The following is a 22,236-nucleotide window of genomic DNA, read 5'->3' as shown; positions in this document are numbered from 1 at the left end:
AAATAGCAACAATCAATCCGTCAATAGGGATTGAAATGTGATTTGACATGGTAAAAATCCGAAAATTGGAAGAGAAGCTGCAGTTGCTTTTATATTTTTTTCATTACGCCATATTGATTTTTTATCAAAGTCATTAAACCCAACTATTCGTACTAACAATTTTAATTAATTTATGAATCTTCTACCAAAATGTTCTTTTTAATAATTAGTAGATTTTTTAATTCTAAGTTATGTATGCATGCTTACAAAAATAATATCAACAACTTATAAATTATTATACATGTTTGTATATACGAAACTAAACTAAGCTACAAAAAAACATTGATAATTTTAATCAATTATCGTAACTAAACAATTTATACGAATTTAAAACTATACATAATATTTTTGTAGCTTCGTTTAGTTTCGTATGTGTGTGTGTATGTACAGACACACACACATACGTTAGCTTCATTATATATATATATATATATATATATATATATATATATATATGTATATAGTAGTTACTTGATACCCATTTTTTTGTTTTGTTGTTTTTGTGAATACCTATATTTTCCTCTTCACCATTTTACACATGTTTCGCAACTTATAATAAAAATATTATATATAGTTTATTCTGCTGCTCTTCAAGCACGAAATATTAATAAGAACTGACACGGTATTCGAAAACAAAATGAAAAGAAAAAGGTATTTAAGACGAGGATAACAAGTCAAAAACATGAAAATTCATTTTAAGATGATAATCAGAGATTACCTGTGTAGTTTCTGTTAATACAATTGTTTTAATTACATATTGTTTGTATTAGTTTTTCCGCTCTTTAAAGACTACAACAAAATAAGTCCTTTCAAATTATTGATAGATAACTGTGACGTCATGTTGAATAAAATTATTACAATTATTCTAAATTTTATTAAATTTAAAATGTAAATAAAAAGTATAATTTGTATGAAATGATTAGAAATTTATTATTTTTATTTTCGAACCTAATATTTCAGCGAATTAATATTTGAATCAGTTCTGAAAACTTTAATTCCGACAGAAAATGAAAAAAATAAAACCTTCTTGACATTTTAATTACAAATATTACGAGTTCGTCTAGTAAATATTATTGCCATAATTCTATTGCCCATTTCTACATCTCATAAATTCGTTTAAGACAGACATTGAAATTAATTAAAGTCAAATTCTAGAAATATTATAAAAAATTGCAATGTAATTAATCGGGTTGCAATTTTATCTCCAATAAATTTAAAGGAATAATTTTGTTGCCTAGGAAAAAAATCTCCATCTTACATGATGCCTTCGATAAGTTTCCAGACTTTTTTCATATAGGCACCTTTATTGATAGTAAAAACATGAAACTCCAGTCCCTTTTGAAGTCATTTCCTCCGGCTGCAATGCACTTGTTGTATCGTACTAACAACTTCTGGAAGGCCTCATGGAAGTATTCTTGTGTGAGTGTGTCAATCACTCTTGTCACAGCCTCTTTCATCAATAGTTTAATGACGAGAGCCTCTAAGGTTTTCTTTGAGTTTAAGAAATAAGCAAAAGTCACAGCCTCTTTCATCAATAGTTTAATAACGAGAGCCTCTAAGGTTTTCTTTGAGTTTAAGAAATAAGCAAAAGTTACAGCCTCTTTCATCAATAGTTTAATGACGAGAGCCTCTAAGGTTTTCTTTGAGTTTAAGAAATAAGCAAAAGTCACAGCCTCTTTCATCAATAGTTTAATAACGAGAGCCTCTAAGGTTTTCTTTGAGTTTAAGAAATAAGCAAAAGTTACAGCCTCTTTCATCAATAGTTTAATGACGAGAGCCTCTAAGGTTTTCTTTGAGTTTAAGAAATAAGCAAAAGTCACAGCCTCTTTCATCAATAGTTTAATAACGAGAGCCTCTAAGGTTTTCTTTGAGTTTAAGAAATAAGCAAAAGTTACAGCCTCTTTCATCAATAGTTTAATGACGAGAGCCTCTAAGGTTTTCTTTGAGTTTAAGAAATAAGCAAAAGTCACAGCCTCTTTCATCAATAGTTTAATAACGAGAGCCTCTAAGGTTTTCTTTGAGTTTAAGAAATAAGCAAAAGTCACAGCCTCTTTCATCAATAGTTTAATGACGAGAGCCTCTAAGGTTTTCTTTGAGTTTAAGAAATAAGCAAAAGTTACAGCCTCTTTCATCAATAGTTTAATAACGAGAGCCTCTAAGGTTTTCTTTGAGTTTAAGAAATAAGCAAAAGTCACAGCCTCTTTCATCAATAGTTTAATGACGAGAGCCTCTAAGGTTTTCTTTGAGTTTAAGAAATAAGCAAAAGTCACAGCCTCTTTCATCAATAGTTTAATGACGAAAGCCTCTAAGGTTTTCTTTGAGTTTAAGAAATAAGCAAAAGTCACAGCCTCTTTCATCAATAGTTTAATGACGAGAGCCTCTAAGGTTTTCTTTGAGTTTAAGAAATAAGCAAAAGTCACAGCCTCTTTCATCAATAGTTTAATGACGAGAGCCTCTAAGGTTTTCTTTGAGTTTAAGAAATAAGCAAAAGTCACAGCCTCTTTCATCAATAGTTTAATGACGAGAGCCTCTAAGGTTTTCTTTGAGTTTAAGAAATAAGCAAAAGTCACAGCCTCTTTCATCAATAGTTTAATGACGAGAGCCTCTAAGGTTTTCTTTGAGTTTAAGAAATAAGCAAAAGTTACAGCCTCTTTCATCAATAGTTTAATGACGAGAGCCTCTAAGGTTTTCTTTGAGTTTAAGAAATAAGCAAAAGTCACAGCCTCTTTCATCAATAGTTTAATGACGAGAGCCTCTAAGGTTTTCTTTGAGTTTAAGAAATAAGCAAAAGTCACAGCCTCTTTCATCAATAGTTTAATAACGAGAGCCTCTAAGGTTTTCTTTGAGTTTAAGAAATAAGCAAAAGTTACAGCCTCTTTCATCAATAGTTTAATGACGAGAGCCTCTAAGGTTTTCTTTGAGTTTAAGAAATAAGCAAAAGTCACAGCCTCTTTCATCAATAGTTTAATGACGAGAGCCTCTAAGGTTTTCTTTGAGTTTAAGAAATAAGCAAAAGTCACAGCCTCTTTCATCAATAGTTTAATGACGAGAGCCTCTAAGGTTTTCTTTGAGTTTAAGAAATAAGCAAAAGTTACAGCCTCTTTCATCAATAGTTTAATGACGAGAGCCTCTAAGGTTTTCTTTGAGTTTAAGAAATAAGCAAAAGTCACAGCCTCTTTCATCAATAGTTTAATGACGAGAGCCTCTAAGGTTTTCTTTGAGTTTAAGAAATAAGCAAAAGTTACAGCCTCTTTCATCAATAGTTTAATAACGAGAGCCTCTAAGGTTTTCTTTGAGTTTAAGAAATAAGCAAAAGTCACAGCCTCTTTCATCAATAGTTTAATGACGAGAGCCTCTAAGGTTTTCTTTGAGTTTAAGAAATAAGCAAAAGTTACAGCCTCTTTCATCAATAGTTTAATAACGAGAGCCTCTAAGGTTTTCTTTGAGTTTAAGAAATAAGCAAAAGTTACAGTCTCTTTCATCAATAGTTTAATAACGAGAGCCTCTAAGGTTTTCTTTGAGTTTAAGAAATAAGCAAAAGTCACAGCCTCTTTCATCAATAGTTTAATAACGAGAGCCTCTAAGGTTTTCTTTGAGTTTAAGAAATAAGCAAAAGTTACAGCCTCTTTCATCAATAGTTTAATAACGAGAGCCTCTAAGGTTTTCTTTGAGTTTAAGAAATAAGCAAAAGTTACAGCCTCTTTCATCAATAGTTTAATGACGAGAGCCTCTAAGGTTTTCTTTGAGTTTAAGAAATAAGCAAAAGTCACAGCCTCTTTCATCAATAGTTTAATGACGAGAGCCTCTAAGGTTTTCTTTGAGTTTAAGAAATAAGCAAAAGTCACAGCCTCTTTCATCAATAGTTTAATAACGAGAGCCTCTAAGGTTTTCTTTGAGTTTAAGAAATAAGCAAAAGTTACAGCCTCTTTCATCAATAGTTTAATGACGAGAGCCTCTAAGGTTTTCTTTGAGTTTAAGAAATAAGCAAAAGTCACAGCCTCTTTCATCAATAGTTTAATGACGAGAGCCTCTAAGGTTTTCTTTGAGTTTAAGAAATAAGCAAAAGTTACAGCCTCTTTCATCAATAGTTTAATAACGAGAGCCTCTAAGGTTTTCTTTGAGTTTAAGAAATAAGCAAAAGTCACAGCCTCTTTCATCAATAGTTTAATGACGAGAGCCTCTAAGGTTTTCTTTGAGTTTAAGAAATAAGCAAAAGTCACAGCCTCTTTCATCAATAGTTTAATGACGAGAGCCTCTAAGGTTTTCTTTGAGTTTAAGAAATAAGCAAAAGTCACAGCCTCTTTCATCAATAGTTTAATGACGAGAGCCTCTAAGGTTTTCTTTGAGTTTAAGAAATAAGCAAAAGTCACAGCCTCTTTCATCAATAGTTTAATGACGAAAGCCTCTAAGGTTTTCTTTGAGTTTAAGAAATAAGCAAAAGTCACAGCCTCTTTCATCAATAGTTTAATGACGAGAGCCTCTAAGGTTTTCTTTGAGTTTAAGAAATAAGCAAAAGTCACAGCCTCTTTCATCAATAGTTTAATGACGAGAGCCTCTAAGGTTTTCTTTGAGTTTAAGAAATAAGCAAAAGTCACAGCCTCTTTCATCAATAGTTTAATAACGAGAGCCTCTAAGGTTTTCTTTGAGTTTAAGAAATAAGCAAAAGTTACAGCCTCTTTCATCAATAGTTTAATGACGAGAGCCTCTAAGGTTTTCTTTGAGTTTAAGAAATAAGCAAAAGTCACAGCCTCTTTCATCAATAGTTTAATGACGAGAGCCTCTAAGGTTTTCTTTGAGTTTAAGAAATAAGCAAAAGTCACAGCCTCTTTCATCAATAGTTTAATAACGAGAGCCTCTAAGGTTTTCTTTGAGTTTAAGAAATAAGCAAAAGTCACAGCCTCTTTCATCAATAGTTTAATAACGAGAGCCTCTAAGGTTTTCTTTGAGTTTAAGAAATAAGCAAAAGTCACAGCCTCTTTCATCAATAGTTTAATGACGAGAGCCTCTAAGGTTTTCTTTGAGTTTAAGAAATAAGCAAAAGTCACAGCCTCTTTCATCAATAGTTTAATAACGAGAGCCTCTAAGGTTTTCTTTGAGTTTAAGAAATAAGCAAAAGTTACAGCCTCTTTCATCAATAGTTTAATGACGAGAGCCTCTAAGGTTTTCTTTGAGTTTAAGAAATAAGCAAAAGTCACAGCCTCTTTCATCAATAGTTTAATGACGAGAGCCTCTAAGGTTTTCTTTGAGTTTAAGAAATAAGCAAAAGTTACAGCCTCTTTCATCAATAGTTTAATGACGAGAGCCTCTAAGGTTTTCTTTGAGTTTAAGAAATAAGCAAAAGTTACAGCCTCTTTCATCAATAGTTTAATAACGAGAGCCTCTAAGGTTTTCTTTGAGTTTAAGAAATAAGCAAAAGTCACAGCCTCTTTCATCAATAGTTTAATGACGAGAGCCTCTAAGGTTTTCTTTGAGTTTAAGAAATAAGCAAAAGTTACAGCCTCTTTCATCAATAGTTTAATGACGAGAGCCTCTAAGGTTTTCTTTGAGTTTAAGAAATAAGCAAAAGTTACAGCCTCTTTCATCAATAGTTTAATGACGAGAGCCTCTAAGGTTTTCTTTGAGTTTAAGAAATAAGCAAAAGTCACAGCCTCTTTCATCAATAGTTTAATAACGAGAGCCTCTAAGGTTTTCTTTGAGTTTAAGAAATAAGCAAAAGTCACAGCCTCTTTCATCAATAGTTTAATAACGAGAGCCTCTAAGGTTTTCTTTGAGTTTAAGAAATAAGCAAAAGTTACAGCCTCTTTCATCAATAGTTTAATGACGAGAGCCTCTAAGGTTTTCTTTGAGTTTAAGAAATAAGCAAAAGTCACAGCCTCTTTCATCAATAGTTTAATGACGAGAGCCTCTAAGGTTTTCTTTGAGTTTAAGAAATAAGCAAAAGTCACAGCCTCTTTCATCAATAGTTTAATGACGAGAGCCTCTAAGGTTTTCTTTGAGTTTAAGAAATAAGCAAAAGTTACAGCCTCTTTCATCAATAGTTTAATGACGAGAGCCTCTAAGGTTTTCTTTGAGTTTAAGAAATAAGCAAAAGTTACAGCCTCTTTCATCAATAGTTTAATGACGAGAGCCTCTAAGGTTTTCTTTGAGTTTAAGAAATAAGCAAAAGTTACAGCCTCTTTCATCAATAGTTTAATGACGAGAGCCTCTAAGGTTTTCTTTGAGTTTAAGAAATAAGCAAAAGTTACAGCCTCTTTCATCAATAGTTTAATGACGAGAGCCTCTAAGGTTTTCTTTGAGTTTAAGAAATAAGCAAAAGTTACAGCCTCTTTCATCAATAGTTTAATGACGAGAGCCTCTAAGGTTTTCTTTGAGTTTAAGAAATAAGCAAAAGTTACAGCTTCTTTCATCAATAGTTTAATGACGAGAGCCTCTAAGGTTTTCTTTGAGTTTAAGAAATAAGCAAAAGTTACAGCCTCTTTCATCAATAGTTTAATGACGAGAGCCTCTAAGGTTTTCTTTGAGTTTAAGAAATAAGCAAAAGTCACAGCCTCTTTCATCAATAGTTTAATAACGAGAGCCTCTAAGGTTTTCTTTGAGTTTAAGAAATAAGCAAAAGTTACAGCCTCTTTCATCAATAGTTTAATGACGAGAGCCTCTAAGGTTTTCTTTGAGTTTAAGAAATAAGCAAAAGTCACAGCCTCTTTCATCAATAGTTTAATGACGAGAGCCTCTAAGGTTTTCTTTGAGTTTAAGAAATAAGCAAAAGTCACAGCCTCTTTCATCAATAGTTTAATAACGAGAGCCTCTAAGGTTTTCTTTGAGTTTAAGAAATAATCAAAAGTTACAGCCTCTTTCATCAATAGTTTAATGACGAGAGCCTCTAAGGTTTTCTTTGAGTTTAAGAAATAAGCAAAAGTCACAGCCTCTTTCATCAATAGTTTAATGACGAGAGCCTCTAAGGTTTTCTTTGAGTTTAAGAAATAAGCAAAAGTCACAGCCTCTTTCATCAATAGTTTAATAACGAGAGCCTCTAAGGTTTTCTTTGAGTTTAAGAAATAAGCAAAAGTTACAGCCTCTTTCATCAATAGTTTAATGACGAGAGCCTCTAAGGTTTTCTTTGAGTTTAAGAAATAAGCAAAAGTCACAGCCTCTTTCATCAATAGTTTAATGACGAGAGCCTCTAAGGTTTTCTTTGAGTTTAAGAAATAAGCAAAAGTCACAGCCTCTTTCATCAATAGTTTAATAACGAGAGCCTCTAAGGTTTTCTTTGAGTTTAAGAAATAAGCAAAAGTTACAGCCTCTTTCATCAATAGTTTAATGACGAGAGCCTCTAAGGTTTTCTTTGAGTTTAAGAAATAAGCAAAAGTCACAGCCTCTTTCATCAATAGTTTAATAACGAGAGCCTCTAAGGTTTTCTTTGAGTTTAAGAAATAAGCAAAAGTTACAGCCTCTTTCATCAATAGTTTAATGACGAGAGCCTCTAAGGTTTTCTTTGAGTTTAAGAAATAAGCAAAAGTCACAGCCTCTTTCATCAATAGTTTAATGACGAGAGCCTCTAAGGTTTTCTTTGAGTTTAAGAAATAAGCAAAAGTCACAGCCTCTTTCATCAATAGTTTAATAACGAGAGCCTCTAAGGTTTTCTTTGAGTTTAAGAAATAAGCAAAAGTTACAGCCTCTTTCATCAATAGTTTAATGACGAGAGCCTCTAAGGTTTTCTTTGAGTTTAAGAAATAAGCAAAAGTCACAGCCTCTTTCATCAATAGTTTAATAACGAGAGCCTCTAAGGTTTTCTTTGAGTTTAAGAAATAAGCAAAAGTCACAGCCTCTTTCATCAATAGTTTAATAACGAGAGCCTCTAAGGTTTTCTTTGAGTTTAAGAAATAAGCAAAAGTCACAGCCTCTTTCATCAATAGTTTAATGACGAGAGCCTCTAAGGTTTTCTTTGAGTTTAAGAAATAAGCAAAAGTCACAGCCTCTTTCATCAATAGTTTAATAACGAGAGCCTCTAAGGTTTTCTTTGAGTTTAAGAAATAAGCAAAAGTTACAGCCTCTTTCATCAATAGTTTAATGACGAGAGCCTCTAAGGTTTTCTTTGAGTTTAAGAAATAAGCAAAAGTCACAGCCTCTTTCATCAATAGTTTAATAACGAGAGCCTCTAAGGTTTTCTTTGAGTTTAAGAAATAAGCAAAAGTTACAGCCTCTTTCATCAATAGTTTAATGACGAGAGCCTCTAAGGTTTTCTTTGAGTTTAAGAAATAAGCAAAAGTCACAGCCTCTTTCATCAATAGTTTAATAACGAGAGCCTCTAAGGTTTTCTTTGAGTTTAAGAAATAAGCAAAAGTTACAGCCTCTTTCATCAATAGTTTAATGACGAGAGCCTCTAAGGTTTTCTTTGAGTTTAAGAAATAAGCAAAAGTCACAGCCTCTTTCATCAATAGTTTAATAACGAGAGCCTCTAAGGTTTTCTTTGAGTTTAAGAAATAAGCAAAAGTCACAGCCTCTTTCATCAATAGTTTAATGACGAGAGCCTCTAAGGTTTTCTTTGAGTTTAAGAAATAAGCAAAAGTTACAGCCTCTTTCATCAATAGTTTAATAACGAGAGCCTCTAAGGTTTTCTTTGAGTTTAAGAAATAAGCAAAAGTCACAGCCTCTTTCATCAATAGTTTAATGACGAGAGCCTCTAAGGTTTTCTTTGAGTTTAAGAAATAAGCAAAAGTCACAGCCTCTTTCATCAATAGTTTAATGACGAAAGCCTCTAAGGTTTTCTTTGAGTTTAAGAAATAAGCAAAAGTCACAGCCTCTTTCATCAATAGTTTAATGACGAGAGCCTCTAAGGTTTTCTTTGAGTTTAAGAAATAAGCAAAAGTCACAGCCTCTTTCATCAATAGTTTAATGACGAGAGCCTCTAAGGTTTTCTTTGAGTTTAAGAAATAAGCAAAAGTCACAGCCTCTTTCATCAATAGTTTAATGACGAGAGCCTCTAAGGTTTTCTTTGAGTTTAAGAAATAAGCAAAAGTCACAGCCTCTTTCATCAATAGTTTAATGACGAGAGCCTCTAAGGTTTTCTTTGAGTTTAAGAAATAAGCAAAAGTTACAGCCTCTTTCATCAATAGTTTAATGACGAGAGCCTCTAAGGTTTTCTTTGAGTTTAAGAAATAAGCAAAAGTCACAGCCTCTTTCATCAATAGTTTAATGACGAGAGCCTCTAAGGTTTTCTTTGAGTTTAAGAAATAAGCAAAAGTCACAGCCTCTTTCATCAATAGTTTAATAACGAGAGCCTCTAAGGTTTTCTTTGAGTTTAAGAAATAAGCAAAAGTTACAGCCTCTTTCATCAATAGTTTAATGACGAGAGCCTCTAAGGTTTTCTTTGAGTTTAAGAAATAAGCAAAAGTCACAGCCTCTTTCATCAATAGTTTAATGACGAGAGCCTCTAAGGTTTTCTTTGAGTTTAAGAAATAAGCAAAAGTCACAGCCTCTTTCATCAATAGTTTAATAACGAGAGCCTCTAAGGTTTTCTTTGAGTTTAAGAAATAAGCAAAAGTTACAGCCTCTTTCATCAATAGTTTAATGACGAGAGCCTCTAAGGTTTTCTTTGAGTTTAAGAAATAAGCAAAAGTCACAGCCTCTTTCATCAATAGTTTAATGACGAGAGCCTCTAAGGTTTTCTTTGAGTTTAAGAAATAAGCAAAAGTTACAGCCTCTTTCATCAATAGTTTAATAACGAGAGCCTCTAAGGTTTTCTTTGAGTTTAAGAAATAAGCAAAAGTCACAGCCTCTTTCATCAATAGTTTAATGACGAGAGCCTCTAAGGTTTTCTTTGAGTTTAAGAAATAAGCAAAAGTTACAGCCTCTTTCATCAATAGTTTAATAACGAGAGCCTCTAAGGTTTTCTTTGAGTTTAAGAAATAAGCAAAAGTTACAGCCTCTTTCATCAATAGTTTAATAACGAGAGCCTCTAAGGTTTTCTTTGAGTTTAAGAAATAAGCAAAAGTCACAGCCTCTTTCATCAATAGTTTAATAACGAGAGCCTCTAAGGTTTTCTTTGAGTTTAAGAAATAAGCAAAAGTTACAGCCTCTTTCATCAATAGTTTAATAACGAGAGCCTCTAAGGTTTTCTTTGAGTTTAAGAAATAAGCAAAAGTTACAGCCTCTTTCATCAATAGTTTAATGACGAGAGCCTCTAAGGTTTTCTTTGAGTTTAAGAAATAAGCAAAAGTCACAGCCTCTTTCATCAATAGTTTAATGACGAGAGCCTCTAAGGTTTTCTTTGAGTTTAAGAAATAAGCAAAAGTCACAGCCTCTTTCATCAATAGTTTAATAACGAGAGCCTCTAAGGTTTTCTTTGAGTTTAAGAAATAAGCAAAAGTTACAGCCTCTTTCATCAATAGTTTAATGACGAGAGCCTCTAAGGTTTTCTTTGAGTTTAAGAAATAAGCAAAAGTCACAGCCTCTTTCATCAATAGTTTAATGACGAGAGCCTCTAAGGTTTTCTTTGAGTTTAAGAAATAAGCAAAAGTCACAGCCTCTTTCATCAATAGTTTAATAACGAGAGCCTCTAAGGTTTTCTTTGAGTTTAAGAAATAAGCAAAAGTCACAGCCTCTTTCATCAATAGTTTAATGACGAGAGCCTCTAAGGTTTTCTTTGAGTTTAAGAAATAAGCAAAAGTCACAGCCTCTTTCATCAATAGTTTAATGACGAGAGCCTCTAAGGTTTTCTTTGAGTTTAAGAAATAAGCAAAAGTCACAGCCTCTTTCATCAATAGTTTAATGACGAGAGCCTCTAAGGTTTTCTTTGAGTTTAAGAAATAAGCAAAAGTCACAGCCTCTTTCATCAATAGTTTAATGACGAAAGCCTCTAAGGTTTTCTTTGAGTTTAAGAAATAAGCAAAAGTCACAGCCTCTTTCATCAATAGTTTAATGACGAGAGCCTCTAAGGTTTTCTTTGAGTTTAAGAAATAAGCAAAAGTCACAGCCTCTTTCATCAATAGTTTAATGACGAGAGCCTCTAAGGTTTTCTTTGAGTTTAAGAAATAAGCAAAAGTCACAGCCTCTTTCATCAATAGTTTAATAACGAGAGCCTCTAAGGTTTTCTTTGAGTTTAAGAAATAAGCAAAAGTTACAGCCTCTTTCATCAATAGTTTAATGACGAGAGCCTCTAAGGTTTTCTTTGAGTTTAAGAAATAAGCAAAAGTCACAGCCTCTTTCATCAATAGTTTAATGACGAGAGCCTCTAAGGTTTTCTTTGAGTTTAAGAAATAAGCAAAAGTCACAGCCTCTTTCATCAATAGTTTAATAACGAGAGCCTCTAAGGTTTTCTTTGAGTTTAAGAAATAAGCAAAAGTCACAGCCTCTTTCATCAATAGTTTAATAACGAGAGCCTCTAAGGTTTTCTTTGAGTTTAAGAAATAAGCAAAAGTCACAGCCTCTTTCATCAATAGTTTAATGACGAGAGCCTCTAAGGTTTTCTTTGAGTTTAAGAAATAAGCAAAAGTCACAGCCTCTTTCATCAATAGTTTAATAACGAGAGCCTCTAAGGTTTTCTTTGAGTTTAAGAAATAAGCAAAAGTTACAGCCTCTTTCATCAATAGTTTAATGACGAGAGCCTCTAAGGTTTTCTTTGAGTTTAAGAAATAAGCAAAAGTCACAGCCTCTTTCATCAATAGTTTAATGACGAGAGCCTCTAAGGTTTTCTTTGAGTTTAAGAAATAAGCAAAAGTTACAGCCTCTTTCATCAATAGTTTAATGACGAGAGCCTCTAAGGTTTTCTTTGAGTTTAAGAAATAAGCAAAAGTTACAGCCTCTTTCATCAATAGTTTAATGACGAGAGCCTCTAAGGTTTTCTTTGAGTTTAAGAAATAAGCAAAAGTCACAGCCTCTTTCATCAATAGTTTAATAACGAGAGCCTCTAAGGTTTTCTTTGAGTTTAAGAAATAAGCAAAAGTCACAGCCTCTTTCATCAATAGTTTAATAACGAGAGCCTCTAAGGTTTTCTTTGAGTTTAAGAAATAAGCAAAAGTTACAGCCTCTTTCATCAATAGTTTAATGACGAGAGCCTCTAAGGTTTTCTTTGAGTTTAAGAAATAAGCAAAAGTCACAGCCTCTTTCATCAATAGTTTAATAACGAGAGCCTCTAAGGTTTTCTTTGAGTTTAAGAAATAAGCAAAAGTTACAGCCTCTTTCATCAATAGTTTAATGACGAGAGCCTCTAAGGTTTTCTTTGAGTTTAAGAAATAAGCAAAAGTCACAGCCTCTTTCATCAATAGTTTAATGACGAGAGCCTCTAAGGTTTTCTTTGAGTTTAAGAAATAAGCAAAAGTCACAGCCTCTTTCATCAATAGTTTAATAACGAGAGCCTCTAAGGTTTTCTTTGAGTTTAAGAAATAATCAAAAGTTACAGCCTCTTTCATCAATAGTTTAATGACGAGAGCCTCTAAGGTTTTCTTTGAGTTTAAGAAATAAGCAAAAGTCACAGCCTCTTTCATCAATAGTTTAATGACGAGAGCCTCTAAGGTTTTCTTTGAGTTTAAGAAATAAGCAAAAGTCACAGCCTCTTTCATCAATAGTTTAATAACGAGAGCCTCTAAGGTTTTCTTTGAGTTTAAGAAATAAGCAAAAGTTACAGCCTCTTTCATCAATAGTTTAATGACGAGAGCCTCTAAGGTTTTCTTTGAGTTTAAGAAATAAGCAAAAGTCACAGCCTCTTTCATCAATAGTTTAATGACGAGAGCCTCTAAGGTTTTCTTTGAGTTTAAGAAATAAGCAAAAGTCACAGCCTCTTTCATCAATAGTTTAATAACGAGAGCCTCTAAGGTTTTCTTTGAGTTTAAGAAATAAGCAAAAGTTACAGCCTCTTTCATCAATAGTTTAATGACGAGAGCCTCTAAGGTTTTCTTTGAGTTTAAGAAATAAGCAAAAGTCACAGCCTCTTTCATCAATAGTTTAATAACGAGAGCCTCTAAGGTTTTCTTTGAGTTTAAGAAATAAGCAAAAGTTACAGCCTCTTTCATCAATAGTTTAATGACGAGAGCCTCTAAGGTTTTCTTTGAGTTTAAGAAATAAGCAAAAGTCACAGCCTCTTTCATCAATAGTTTAATGACGAGAGCCTCTAAGGTTTTCTTTGAGTTTAAGAAATAAGCAAAAGTCACAGCCTCTTTCATCAATAGTTTAATAACGAGAGCCTCTAAGGTTTTCTTTGAGTTTAAGAAATAAGCAAAAGTTACAGCCTCTTTCATCAATAGTTTAATGACGAGAGCCTCTAAGGTTTTCTTTGAGTTTAAGAAATAAGCAAAAGTCACAGCCTCTTTCATCAATAGTTTAATAACGAGAGCCTCTAAGGTTTTCTTTGAGTTTAAGAAATAAGCAAAAGTCACAGCCTCTTTCATCAATAGTTTAATAACGAGAGCCTCTAAGGTTTTCTTTGAGTTTAAGAAATAAGCAAAAGTCACAGCCTCTTTCATCAATAGTTTAATGACGAGAGCCTCTAAGGTTTTCTTTGAGTTTAAGAAATAAGCAAAAGTCACAGCCTCTTTCATCAATAGTTTAATAACGAGAGCCTCTAAGGTTTTCTTTGAGTTTAAGAAATAAGCAAAAGTTACAGCCTCTTTCATCAATAGTTTAATAACGAGAGCCTCTAAGGTTTTCTTTGAGTTTAAGAAATAAGCAAAAGTCACAGCCTCTTTCATCAATAGTTTAATGACGAGAGCCTCTAAGGTTTTCTTTGAGTTTAAGAAATAAGCAAAAGTCACAGCCTCTTTCATCAATAGTTTAATGACGAGAGCCTCTAAGGTTTTCTTTGAGTTTAAGAAATAAGCAAAAGTCACAGCCTCTTTCATCAATAGTTTAATGACGAGAGCCTCTAAGGTTTTCTTTGAGTTTAAGAAATAAGCAAAAGTTACAGCCTCTTTCATCAATAGTTTAATGACGAGAGCCTCTAAGGTTTTCTTTGAGTTTAAGAAATAAGCAAAAGTCACAGCCTCTTTCATCAATAGTTTAATAACGAGAGCCTCTAAGGTTTTCTTTGAGTTTAAGAAATAAGCAAAAGTTACAGCCTCTTTCATCAATAGTTTAATGACGAGAGCCTCTAAGGTTTTCTTTGAGTTTAAGAAATAAGCAAAAGTCACAGCCTCTTTCATCAATAGTTTAATGACGAGAGCCTCTAAGGTTTTCTTTGAGTTTAAGAAATAAGCAAAAGTCACAGCCTCTTTCATCAATAGTTTAATAACGAGAGCCTCTAAGGTTTTCTTTGAATTTAAGAAATAATCAAAAGTTACAGCCTCTTTCATCAATAGTTTAATGACGAGAGCCTCTAAGGTTTTCTTTGAGTTTAAGAAATAAGCAAAAGTCACAGCCTCTTTCATCAATAGTTTAATGACGAGAGCCTCTAAGGTTTTCTTTGAGTTTAAGAAATAAGCAAAAGTCACAGCCTCTTTCATCAATAGTTTAATAACGAGAGCCTCTAAGGTTTTCTTTGAGTTTAAGAAATAAGCAAAAGTTACAGCCTCTTTCATCAATAGTTTAATGACGAGAGCCTCTAAGGTTTTCTTTGAGTTTAAGAAATAAGCAAAAGTCACAGCCTCTTTCATCAATAGTTTAATGACGAGAGCCTCTAAGGTTTTCTTTGAGTTTAAGAAATAAGCAAAAGTCACAGCCTCTTTCATCAATAGTTTAATAACGAGAGCCTCTAAGGTTTTCTTTGAGTTTAAGAAATAAGCAAAAGTTACAGCCTCTTTCATCAATAGTTTAATGACGAGAGCCTCTAAGGTTTTCTTTGAGTTTAAGAAATAAGCAAAAGTCACAGCCTCTTTCATCAATAGTTTAATAACGAGAGCCTCTAAGGTTTTCTTTGAGTTTAAGAAATAAGCAAAAGTTACAGCCTCTTTCATCAATAGTTTAATGACGAGAGCCTCTAAGGTTTTCTTTGAGTTTAAGAAATAAGCAAAAGTCACAGCCTCTTTCATCAATAGTTTAATGACGAGAGCCTCTAAGGTTTTCTTTGAGTTTAAGAAATAAGCAAAAGTCACAGCCTCTTTCATCAATAGTTTAATAACGAGAGCCTCTAAGGTTTTCTTTGAGTTTAAGAAATAAGCAAAAGTCACAGCCTCTTTCATCAATAGTTTAATGACGAGAGCCTCTAAGGTTTTCTTTGAGTTTAAGAAATAAGCAAAAGTCACAGCCTCTTTCATCAATAGTTTAATAACGAGAGCCTCTAAGGTTTTCTTTGAGTTTAAGAAATAAGCAAAAGTTACAGCCTCTTTCATCAATAGTTTAATAACGAGAGCCTCTAAGGTTTTCTTTGAGTTTAAGAAATAAGCAAAAGTCACAGCCTCTTTCATCAATAGTTTAATAACGAGAGCCTCTAAGGTTTTCTTTGAGTTTAAGAAATAAGCAAAAGTCACAGCCTCTTTCATCAATAGTTTAATGACGAGAGCCTCTAAGGTTTTCTTTGAGTTTAAGAAATAAGCAAAAGTCACAGCCTCTTTCATCAATAGTTTAATGACGAGAGCCTCTAAGGTTTTCTTTGAGTTTAAGAAATAAGCAAAAGTCACAGCCTCTTTCATCAATAGTTTAATGACGAGAGCCTCTAAGGTTTTCTTTGAGTTTAAGAAATAAGCAAAAGTCACAGCCTCTTTCATCAATAGTTTAATGACGAGAGCCTCTAAGGTTTTCTTTGAGTTTAAGAAATAAGCAAAAGTCACAGCCTCTTTCATCAATAGTTTAATGACGAGAGCCTCTAAGGTTTTCTTTGAGTTTAAGAAATAAGCAAAAGTCACAGCCTCTTTCATCAATAGTTTAATGACGAGAGCCTCTAAGGTTTTCTTTGAGTTTAAGAAATAAGCAAAAGTCACAGCCTCTTTCATCAATAGTTTAATAACGAGAGCCTCTAAGGTTTTCTTTGAGTTTAAGAAATAAGCAAAAGTCACAGCCTCTTTCATCAATAGTTTAATAACGAGAGCCTCTAAGGTTTTCTTTGAGTTTAAGAAATAAGCAAAAGTCACAGCCTCTTTACTCAATAGTTTAATGACGAGAGCCTCTAAGGTTTTCTTTGAGTTTAAGAAATAAGCAAAAGTCACAGCCTCTTTCATCAATAGTTTAATGACGAGAGCCTCTAAGGTTTTCTTTGAGTTTAAGAAATAAGCAAAAGTCACAGCCTCTTTCATCAATAGTTTAATGACGAGAGCCTCTAAGGTTTTCTTTGAGTTTAAGAAATAAGCAAAAGTCACAGCCTCTTTCATCAATAGTTTAATAACGAGAGCCTCTAAGGTTTTCTTTGAGTTTAAGAAATAAGCAAAAGTCACAGCCTCTTTCATCAATAGTTTAATAACGAGAGCCTCTAAGGTTTTCTTTGAGTTTAAGAAATAAGCAAAAGTCACAGCCTCTTTCATCAATAGTTTAATAACGAGAGCCTCTAAGGTTTTCTTTGAGTTTAAGAAATAAGCAAAAGTCACAGCCTCTTTCATCAATAGTTTAATAACGAGAGCCTCTAAGGTTTTCTTTGAGTTTAAGAAATAAGCAAAAGTCACAGCCTCTTTCATCAATAGTTTAATAACGAGAGCCTCTAAGGTTTTCTTTGAGTTTAAGAAATAAGCAAAAGTCACAGCCTCTTTCATCAATAGTTTAATGACGAGAGCCTCTAAGGTTTTCTTTGAGTTTAAGAAATAAGCAAAAGTCACAGCCTCTTTCATCAATAGTTTAATAACGAGAGCCTCTAAGGTTTTCTTTGAGTTTAAGAAATAAGCAAAAGTCACAGCCTCTTTCATCAATAGTTTAATAACGAGAGCCTCTAAGGTTTTCTTTGAGTTTAAGAAATAAGCAAAAGTCACAGCCTCTTTCATCAATAGTTTAATAACGAGAGCCTCTAAGGTTTTCTTTGAGTTTAAGAAATAAGCAAAAGTCACAGCCTCTTTCATCAATAGTTTAATAACGAGAGCCTCTAAGGTTTTCTTTGAGTTTAAGAAATAAGCAAAAGTCACAGCCTCTTTCATCAATAGTTTAATAACGAGAGCCTCTAAGGTTTTCTTTGAGTTTAAGAAATAAGCAAAAGTCACAGCCTCTTTCATCAATAGTTTAATAACGAGAGCCTCTAAGGTTTTCTTTGAGTTTAAGAAATAAGCAAAAGTCACAGCCTCTTTCATCAATAGTTTAATGACGAGAGCCTCTAAGGTTTTCTTTGAGTTTAAGAAATAAGCAAAAGTCACAGCCTCTTTCATCAATAGTTTAATAACGAGAGCCTCTAAGGTTTTCTTTGAGTTTAAGAAATAAGCAAAAGTCACAGCGCACAAGATCTGGAGTATAGAGAGAGTGCGGATCTGTCTTGATGCTCATCTTAATCAAATAGGTTGTGACAAAGATGGAGTTGTAGAAGCGTGTATTATCCTGGTGGAAATGCCACTGACCCGATTTGAAGAGTATTGGTGTCTTCCGACAGAATCTCTTCCTGAACTCCCTGAAAACCTCAACATAATATTCCTTGTTAACTATCTGTCCAGTGGTAACCTAGTGCATATAGATCATGTTCGTGCTGTCAAAAACAGGGATCATCATAAGTTGCTGAGTGGATTTGTTCTGTCTGGCTTTCTTGGGTCTGGAAGAGCTAGCATGCTTCCACTGGTCTCTGGGTCATCTCAGTAGATATCGCTTTCATGGCATGTTACCAGAGCATTAAGAACTGTGGGATCTGAATTGATCAGCTCGATCATCTCCTTGCTGTCATAACAACGTATTTCTTTCTGATCACTTCTGATCACCCTTGGGATAAATTTTACACAAATCTTCTGCATCTTCAGTTCCTCACGAATAACTGTGTGTACAGTTCCTGTACTAACATCACACTGTATACTTTGTGTTTCTTTAGGCACATAACAGTTATAGTCAATGAAATTCTTTATTTGGCCAATCAACTGTGGCATTCTGACTTCCTTACACCTCCCACACCTCTCATCATCCGTCACAGACTCTGCCTTTCTTGAATCTATTATGCCACTCAAAAACTGATGCTCAGTTCATGCAAGATGGTCTAAAAGCAGTCAGAAACATCTCATACGTTTCTGTGGCATTTTCTTTTCAAGGTTTAAAACAAAATTTTATTGCACATCGTTCTTCTAAAGTGACCTCACGTCCAGATTCCAATTTTTGAAATTCACCAGCTATGACAATCAGGCTTTAGTAGGTTGTATTCCGATTCCTGCTGTAGCTGTAAATTTGAACCTGAAATCATAAAACTTGGTCATTCATTTCATAAAACATATAACAATACCATACTGAATTTTTAAGAGTCTACGATAATTTTAATTTCCATTACAAAAAATCTGGAGACTTTTTTAAGTTACCTTATATTATCTCATTTTATAATACATAAACATTAATTAGCCGGATTTTCGTGTTTATAATAGCATTGCATGTGACAGATAGATATTTGATTCTATTTTAGGCGTTTTTATTCTTGTACTATATTTTCTACACACATATATGCTTTGGTTCATTTCCAAATATTTGCTGACAAAATTGAAAAAAATGTAGACATTTCTTATAAAAATTACAAATCACCTATAAAAATCATTGCTTTATCTAATTTACTTTTCAAATATATTATATATTGTGATCTTTTTGGTTGGAATAACTATTACTTACTTATTTCTGGGAATTATTTGCATAGCATAATATGAGTTACAGTACTTTGATTTCTAGCACCTAGTTCTAATTTTATTCTAGTGCTTTCATACAAGCGACCTCAAATATTAAGAAGGCAAATGGCCTTCGGCTTGATAACAGCTTCAGTATTGTTATGTTTTTTTTTTATTTAAAATTTTTAAATCACTAATTCTTTTACATATGTATTTATATTGGAAATTAGGAAAATGTATTTCAATTTTAGATACTTTTGTTGATAATAATTTATTTATTTGTTGATAAATAGTTTATTTTAAGAGTTTCATTTTCATAATTTATCTTTATTTATACATTTATCCGTTATTTTTATAATACTTTCCAGTTGTCAGGTCATTATTTAGTTTAGTCATTCTAAATACGCTTTCTCCTCTTTTTATACACACATCTGTGTTCATTTTGTATGCAGAAAAATATACAAAACTCTTTGTAGTTTTTATTTTCACTACATTATTTCATATAATCTTCCTTTGCATGCAATACTATTTTCAGACAACATATTAAATTAGACTATACGCTTCCTTTTTTCAATCGAATGTGACTAATTATAAAAAAAAGAATGAAGAGGTAATAAAGTGTTTTAGGCAGATTGCAGACGGAACATAACTTGCTTTATTGAATCATGGTTTTCGCTGCCAGTTAATTTATAAAGTGGGTGTTGAGATAACGAATATGCGATATTCTACCTTTTTTAGTTACCATGTGTGCATAACTCACTGAGACACGTGGATGCCGTTGCTATTAGCTGTTCTCTTGAGTATCAACACGATGGTCGGCAGAGAAAGAGAAAGGGGCAATGATGAAAAAACGATTGAATTTACATAGTAATGCATTTATTCTCACAAAGGCAGATTATCTAAGATAAAACATAAGAAGTATGTATTAAACATAACAAGAGGGGGACAACAAAGACACAAAGTGAAAGAATATGTCAATATCCCAAAACAATTAATAAAATGTTAATGTCCCAACACAATTAATAATATGTTAATGTCCCAACACAATTAATAATATGTTAATGTCCCAACACCATTAATAATATGTTAATGTCCCAACACCATTAATAAAATGCTAATGTCCCAACACAATAAATAGTATGTTAATATCCCAACACAATTCATAAAATATTAATGTCCGAACACAATAAATGATATGTTAATATCCCAAAACAATTAATAATATGTTAATATCCCAAAACAATTAATAATATGTTAATGTCCCAACACAATTAATAATATGTTAATGTCCCAACACCATTAATAAAATGCTAATGTCCCAACACAATAAATAGTATGTTAATATCCCAACACAATTCATAAAATATTAATGTCCGAACATAATAAATGATATGTTAATATCCCAACACAATTAATAATATGTTAATGTCCCAACACAATAAATAATATGCTAATGTCCCAACACAAAAAATAATATGTTAATGTTCCAACACAATAAATAAAATTCTAATGTCCCAACACAATAAATAATATGTTAATATCCCAAAACAATTAATAAAATGTTAATATCCCAACACAATCAATAAAATACTAATGCCCCAACACAAAAAATAATATGTTAATATCCCAAAACAATTAATAAAATGTTAATGTCCCAACACAATAAATAAAATGCTAATGTCCCAACACAATAAATAATATGTTAATATCCAAAAACAATTAATAAAATGTTAATGTCCCAACACAATGAAATGTTAATGTCCCAACACAATTAATAAAATGTTAATGTCCTAACACAATCAATAATATGTCAATGTCCAAACACAATTAATAATATGTTAATGTTCCAACACAATAAATAAAATTTTAATGTCCCAACACAATTAATAAAATGCTAATGTCCCAACACAATTAATAATATGTTCATGTTCCAACACAATTAATAATATGTTAATGTCCTAACACAATGAATAATATGTTAATATCCCAACACAATAAATAAAATTGTAATGTCCCAACACAATTAATAATATGTCCATGTCCCAACACAATTAATAATATGTCCATGTCCTAACATAATTAATAAAATGTTAATGTCCCAACACAATTAATAATATGTTAATGTCCTTACCTTGCACAATTAATAAAATGTTAATGTCCCAACAGAATTAATAAACTGTAAATGTCCAAACAAAATATGTAAATGTTCCAACACAATAATATGTTAATGTCCCAACACAATTAATAAAATGTTAATGTCCATCACAATTAATAATATGTTAATGTCTCAACACAATCAATAAAATGTCAATGTCCAAACACAATTAATAATATGTTAATGTCGAAACACAATAAATAAAATTTTAATGTCCCAAAACAATTAATAATATGTTAATGTCCCAACACAATTAATAATATGTTCATGTCCCAACACAATTAATAAAATTTTAATGTCCCAACACAATTAATAAAATGTTAATGTCCCAACACAATATGTAAATGTCCCAACGCAATAATATGTTAATGTCGCAACACAATTAATAAAATGTTAATGTTCCAACACAATTAATAAAATGTTTATGTCCCAACACAATTAATATAATGTTAATGTCCCAACACAATAAATAAATTGTTAATGTCCCAATACAATACTTGCTCTTGAAATGACAAAATTATTAAAAATAATGAAGATGTCAAAAATTAAAAAGCAGCAAAATTACCACAATATAGGAAAATGTTAGTTAAAATTCCACAAAAATCAGGGAAATAAGGCAACTTGTAATCTTCTTTCAGTGTACGAAATTTCACTTCTCTGTGGTTCATAGCTATTACAAAATTAACAAAAAATTAAAAAAAATATTGACCTGCAATAAAGCGATGCACAGAGTTTAGAGTTTGCAATTTGAAGTTGACTTTTTTGCATATAGACTAAACAAAAATAATTGTGCTTTTATTGCATCAGTGAATTCAGGTTGTTACTATAAAGAAGTATACTTTCGAGAACCTAGATTTAATTCTTACTTTAATTTGGCAATAATAACTGAGAATCGTTTAAAAATCATTTAATACTTCTATATATGAATCATGGAACAAGAAAAATTATATTCCTTTCGATTAAACGAAAGGTTCAGTTAGAAATTCTTTATAGGTCTTTGAGTTCGAAAAGTTGCATCTGAAGTTAAATACAAGCAAAGTTGACTTTTAATGCAAGGTAAATAATGTTCCTAAATTAAAAGCAGCCTGATTGGGTAAAATAATGAAAATTCCCCTAGTCGAGAAAGATTTGTCTTCTTCTGATTAATGAGCAAAACCAATACAATATTTTGATTGTAGACTGGAGGGAATGCTGCTTTCACATTTGATTTACTTTTCATCTATAGTAAGTTATGAAAAGATATATGGCAATTAAGCTACACAGAATATTTTCATCCACGCTAGGATTCGTCAGGCTTATGCAAACGTTTGTGGTTATCTCACGTTTTTATATAAGCACAGTCTATTGAGTTTTTAGTTAGTCAATCAGCTTCCTAGTTTCTACCGGGCCCCTCTTAATCAGCTAATAGGCAGGCACTTACAG

The sequence above is a fragment of the Euprymna scolopes genome, chromosome 16 (genome assembly GCF_053919585.1).
Source record: "Euprymna scolopes isolate OS-2025 chromosome 16, ASM5391958v1, whole genome shotgun sequence".
NCBI classification, from domain to species: Eukaryota; Metazoa; Mollusca; class Cephalopoda; order Sepiida; family Sepiolidae; genus Euprymna; species Euprymna scolopes.
Note: the sequence above shows the minus strand (reverse complement) of the source record.